At 42.4% G+C, this 6,551-nt stretch overlaps 1 protein-coding gene across 2 annotated transcripts in view; it reads right to left on the bottom strand.

Annotated features, from left to right (window-relative positions):
* The window catches only part of kdm6ba (lysine (K)-specific demethylase 6B, a), an 88,069-nt gene that overhangs the window by 36,607 nt on the left and 44,911 nt on the right, over positions 1 to 6,551 (bottom strand). The window contains exon 1 of one of the 2 annotated variants that reach the window (XM_035675856.1): positions 2,786 to 2,862. The exons of the other annotated variant lie outside the window; for it this stretch is intronic. The gene's annotated coding sequence lies outside the window, so the exon portion shown is untranslated. Of the gene's footprint in view, positions 1 to 2,785; positions 2,863 to 6,551 lie in introns of those variants that run through there. 2 annotated transcript variants of the gene reach the window in all.

Raw genomic sequence — 6,551 nt, 5'->3', positions numbered from 1 at the left:
GTTTGTCTGTGTGTGTGTGTGATGTTTGTGCAAGCATGTGTAAATTAATCTTTGATGAATATAACCCTTTTAACACTTGTCATGTGTAGTTTATACCTTCATTGTCCTTTCTCTCTCTCTTTCTCTTTCTCTCTCACACACACACAAAAACCATGCCACAGCAGCCAAGTCCCTCACAGCTGTAGGCAGCATTCAGAGCCAACGCAGACGACGCCGGCACAGTCTTGTGACGTCAATCCTCCAAAATTAAACACGGCTTTGTCGTCAAACCCTGAAACTCTGACTTTTCAGCTCGATCCCTAAAACAGCATCTAACGTACCTACAGTGCACAAACACTGAGCAGAACACAAACCTCCCTGGCTAAGCATGAATAACACAGCAGTGGGATACTTGACTTCTTTCTACAGTGCAACAGTCAGGCCAAAGTTTCCACTTGTATTATCAAAGGAATTATCAAAAGAGGTGTTTTTACAGAATAAACTGTTACAACACACTTCCATGAAATGTGCTCAACATGTTTATGCTCCAAAGGGGTTTGGGAAACTTTGTATGACTACTAGGGAATCTAAAAATGGCACATCTGGCTGGATTATAATATGCCTCATCAACAAACTACAAAATTGTGAGAGACACTGGTGCAGGCCACTCAAGCTCGAAACATACATGTTACACTGTAGTGTAACACTGTCATCTGCAACACAACTCAAGTCTCTGAAAGCAAAACACTGTGTATGCTGACACACTGCTGGTAGCTTAAAAACAATAACAACATTAAAATGAAGAGGAGCAGGCAGTCAGCATGCCTAAACTTGCTTCACACACACATGCTGTCTGAGAAATGTGGCCTGAGGCATCCCCTTCGTACAAGCTAAACTAAATACACACATTGGAAAAAGAAAAGAAAGCGTTCAAGGGTGATAAATGGTGGGACTCTGATCATGACTCATAACAACAACAACACTTTCTTTGTTGTGTGTTCGTGTGTGCAATATGAAGAGGGAATTAAAGGTGTTTAAGGCTGTAGGCATTAGCCCAGGATGCACTCCTACTGTCTCTGGGGCTGAGTGTATCTGTGTGTGAGAGTGGTCAGGCAAGCCCTGCCAAGCCCACATACCAGTGCAGAGGTGCTAAACTGTACTATCCAGTTGCACAATGCCATTTAAGTTAACCGTCACATACCAAAAAGGCTGACTCAGGTCTTTATAATTACACCGCTGTGTGTGTTAACTCCAAAACCCACAATGATTTCATACCTAATAAATATAAATGGCTGGGAATAGAAATTTCTAATTTGCAACCAGCCACACCAAAAGCAACCTCAGAAATAGCATGTGAAAGAGTAGCAGAGTGTGTCCAAATAGATTACTGTATGTGTATGTATATAGTGTGTCTGTCTGTGTGTGAGTGTGTGTGCGTGTGTAGCCTGAGCTGCATCTTCTGCATCTGCTCACAAAGACTCCTTTATCTGCTGTGGCACACGTGATCCCCACATGGTGGCTCATACCATCTTCACAGGACCACACACACACACACAGACAAAGACTCACACACACTCACATATGTACTTGCACAATATGACAAGCACTCAATCACTTTCACCAGCAAGTAAGCATACAACCACATAATGTATACATACCCCCCCCCACCCCCCTCCCCCTCCTCTGTGTCTGTATGGTAAGTCGCTTCCTATAGGCAGCGCTCTTAAAGGCAAAGTATCAGTGTCTGGGCATTTAAAGGGGAGGGAGGCCGCCTGGCTGCCCTCCAGACACTGTGACCCCACACTTCCTGCACTGGGTAGGCGCCACAGCAGACAGGCACACACCAACACACACACACAGATCCATCCACAAGCATACAACAGGCCTCAACACATGTATTGAATACACAGATACTACAGACAACAGAGGGTGTGTGTGCGTCTACTCTATATGTGTATATAAATGTGTGTGTGGGGGTGGTGAGCCCCTCCCAACCTTGCTTATCACTATTCAGTGTGTAATATCTATCAAGGTGGAAGTGCCATAACAAAGAAACTAAGTCAAGCGAGGAGACAGAAAGCAGAACAGAACAAAACAGAGAGAAGCTGTGCAGAAATCTATGTCATTGTGTGGATGACAAACGTCTCACCATACCTAACCCGAGGAACTGACGAGAGGTGAAAATATATCACCTGGTTTAAGACAATCTAGGCTTTGGTTTTATCTACACAGAAAATAAATGTGACCTAATGATTTAATCTTGCAGTCACTTTACCACATTCTCTTATATTGGACATCCCAATGGAAACAAAGCAATTCATTTTAAAACCCTTTGCACACGTTTCTGTTGGCTGATTGTAATATTGGTGATGAAGGAATTCAATCTCACTCTACTAGTGCACTTTAAATAAATCAGCTAAATGCCTGAAATTAAAATGGAAAATTAAAGTAGGGAAAAATGCTTAGAGTGGTAGAACTGTTTTGATGGCCAATGACCAGCTCCTCCTGAGACTTATAAAATTGTGTCTTGACATCAACACAAGAGCTGCTGATGTCAGCGGGAGCGTTGTTGTTTGTGTGTTCATGGGTGTGTGTGAGTCAGGATCATAATGTTCCTCCAGTGTTGATACATTTGATACCAGCATGAAAATGGACAACCAATATGTCATGTCAAATACAGTATAAATAACCAAAGACAGCTATAAATATTACAATGGTGGGTAATGTTATGTGTATGTGGGTGTGTGTGTGTGTGTGTGTGAGATACAATTTGAATATAACATGCAGTGGGAGGGACTTAACTGACTTCATACTTGGGCTGGATTTCTACCATTCGTCAATCTGTCAGCGTTGCCATGGAAATCCTGTTGTAATCATTGCTGTAATCCTCTTCTATAGGAATTCAAGTGCAGGCAGCCTTATGGACATTCACCACACACACACACACATATATCTAGTTTATGCTAATGCTGCATTTGATCCTTCTACATCTTGTATTGTGTCTTTATTTGAGGTGTGTGCAGTACGCATGTCTCCGTCCTTGTATTTGAAGTGTGTGTGTGTGCATGAGTGCATAGCCATGTGTCGATGACATGCCTGTTTGTGTGTTTTTCAGTGTGTGTGTGTAAAAGTGTGTCCTTGACCAGCTGCACAGGGCAGAGGAAATGAGGCGGAACTCAATCTGGTCCACACCTGTCTGTCTCTCTCCCTCTGGAGGGAGGAGCCTAGGGCCTCAAACACACACTCACTGTTCAGTGCACTTGTTACATTCTGTATGAGCGGATAGATTATGCATGCAGCAGCCAGCTAAGGAGCTTGGATCTATTAATGTATGCACCAAGACAGTTTTATGTTTGTGTACGCTTCATGAGAGAGGGGGGGGGACAGAGTGAGAGAGAAGGTGAGAGTAATGATGTGTATTTGGGTTTGTGCTGCATGATGGGGTGAGAGAGAGAGAGGGGGGGGGATATAAAAAGAGTGACACACATTAAGTATAGTGAAAGAGAGGATGACAGAGACAGGCGAGAGGGGGAAACTTCTTTAGGAGAAAGCAGACAGGAGCGAGGGATGAGGTGGATGGAGAGAAGATGAAGAGATCGAAGATGACAGTCTGTGCCACACAAGGACAAACCGAGAGAGAGAGAGAGAGAGAGAGAGAGAGATATTGCACTGGTATGGGAGGGTGTGGGGGGGTTACTCCGGGACGCCAGAACCCAGTGACATGACACAGATGCACTGTGCTACTGTGCAGAGAGCAGACAGGAGGAGGGTATAAAGCGACAGAGGAGAAGAAGGGGGATGGGTGTGTGAGAGCTCACTGCCTCTCTGCTCTGTTTCCGCACTATTCTGTGGAGAAGATGATGGTAGGCTTGCTGTAGAGATGAAAACATGTCTTTTCATGTTAAAGGAACTACATGTAACATCAGTTGATCATTTTAGAACATTATTCTAATTACTGAGCACCTGGTACAAAACACAGCTGCTAGCCTTTTAACTAATTCAGGACCATGTCACCGCTGTTCCGACCTCTCCTCACTGCTCAGTTTTGGAGTTGATTTTATGGATTATGTTTAAAGCACTTCAAGAGCTACACTGTATAATACTGAATGGCTTTTAGACTTTTTCATATCTCTATTTTTAACAGCCCATCTTACTTTACAGTTAACATTTGTAGCTCTGAAATACTTTATTATCATTATTACTGCTGCATAAAGTGTGACCATTTTGCTGAAAATTTGCTGCATTGTACTGTGCCGGTAGAGATAAAGCTTTATCTTGTAATAGCAGGCAATGGAAGGAAGGAGCATTTAACACTGCTGGCTTAATTGACCTGCTGAAGTGATGGCATTGTGTCATTCAGACATAGATGACTTCTACGTTCCTTACGACTTCATTCCAACACAACAGGACATTTACAGTTGGCATTAATGAAAACTGGGTTGTGTTGGTCAGATTATTACTGTGGTTGTACAGGGTTTTTTCTTAACCTGCTATGATATGAGAACATATGTGAGGAGACCGGTGTGTAGGATTAAGTGGCATCTAGCAGTGTTGTTGCTGATTGCAACACCTTCGCCTCACCCTCCCGTTCCACGTGTGTACAAGCAACTATGGTGGCCGGAAAATGTGCGAAAAGGCCATATCTAGAGCAAGTGTTTGGTGAGCCAGGTGAGCTATGGGGCGCCCCTGGTTTGTCTGTTCTGAGTATCTTAGAAACATCCTCCGTAGAAGAGAACCCGCTCACTATGTGAATAAAAACGCTTGGTTCTCAGGTAACAAAAACACGATTCCTATTTTGAAGTGATTATACACTAATGAAAACATACCCATGAATATTAAATTCTGTCTCTGTCAAATGTTACACACTGGAGCTTCTTAATTGGCTTGGGAAATTGGATTGTGTTTCCTAGTTTATTTAACTTATTTGGTACATAACAAATGTCGTTTGAGACTTTTAATTTGTTAGAGTGATCTTAAAAGACAGGTACAAGACACAAATTTCTCTTTCTCTGCATGTTTAACCTTGTGCTGTGTTAATATAATGTTCATTCAGTTCAAACTAGTGTTGTGTTGACAAAGTTACAGAAATGTTACTTGGCTTTAAAGAAAATAGGCTCAAATGTGTTTATCCTCCTCTGTAATGTTTCAGTAAACACCAGGGAGGGACAGAGTGGCAAACAACATTCATCAGCATCTTTGTGGCAGGAAGAAACAGGGTGTATAGGAAAGGTAGTCTTAATGATCGTACTAGAAAATGTGTGACATAAAGGCTGTCAATCATGCCCGCCATTACTCTCATTGGTTTACAGTAATTATACTGACACATTACAATTTGACAGTGATGTTTTAGAAATGTTACATGCATCAATTTTAATGCAAAAAAAGATTCAGACTGTAGCGTATAGAAAATTATATATGCCATCTCGTCTGCTCAATAACACATACACCCACACACACGCACATGATCTCATTTCCATGTTGCATATAGAGGACCTTACAGCAGAAGAATGTGCTTCCACCCACACACACAATCACTTGTATTTCTTTTCACTACAAAATGCCAAACATTACCATACATATATGCATGCAGACAGGTTATCAGTCTGCCAACATATAACAGCAGAACCCTCCATCCATCCATCCATCCATTCTTCACCCTCTCCCCCCATTCATCTCCTCCCCTGCTTGCCTCCATCCCTCCCTTCACACCTGCCAGGCCTACAGCAAGGTCACACACCTCAATTACCCTGCTCACACACACACAGACACACATGCACAAAGAGCGAGAGAGGGAGCGGATAGGGAGGGAAGATAAGAAAGGAGGGGGCGAGAGCAGATTTCACGCTACCCTGAGCACTGGCTAGCATGCACCAGTGTTTCTGACATTATTTATGATGTGCAATGTTCACTACCTGCCCTCTCCTCTTTGCTTTATCTCCCTCTTTGTGTCTCTGGCTCAGGAAACCATGAGCATTACTCTTTGATAAATACTTTCATCACCCAACCATATGAATAGAAACAAATTATGGTGTCTGCACGTATTCTGTGTAAAAACAAACACACAGGAATTCAGCTTTTATACTTACTGATTTATAACAGCATGATTAAATCTAAACAGTGACAATAACTTACTATTTCAAGAGATTATACTTTGTTTTTTCATTAGATGGAATACATTTTTAAGTGTCATGTTCGGATTGCAATATTCACAAATAAATGTCATCACAGTTTAAAAAAAAAAAAAAATCACAACTCCCTGCAGCAATGTAACATGAGCAGCCGCTAAGAGACTTAATAATCACCAGCTTAACATCACTAATAGTCTGGATATCAGGCTGCAACATCGACACTAATGTGCCTTACCAATAACTCACCATGAATCCCAATGTGCCTAATAGCCATATTAATGTACTAGCAGAGAATGTGATCCTCCTATTAGGGCTTTTTGTATCTGCAGGCTGCAGACTGCTGTTCACCCGTGCAGCCACGGGAGGCAGCCAGCTGTGTTTACACTGTGGGCTAATACAGCCGCCATATGGCAACAGAGTACAGGACACACACACACACAGCTC

This window comes from Morone saxatilis, unplaced genomic scaffold (assembly GCF_004916995.1).
Source record: "Morone saxatilis isolate NCDOM2014 unplaced genomic scaffold, NCSU_SB_2.0 Contig4, whole genome shotgun sequence".
Classification (NCBI taxonomy): Eukaryota; Metazoa; Chordata; class Actinopteri; family Moronidae; genus Morone; species Morone saxatilis.
The sequence above is the reverse complement of the archived record's forward strand: the minus strand, read 5'-3'. Positions and strand labels throughout refer to the sequence as shown.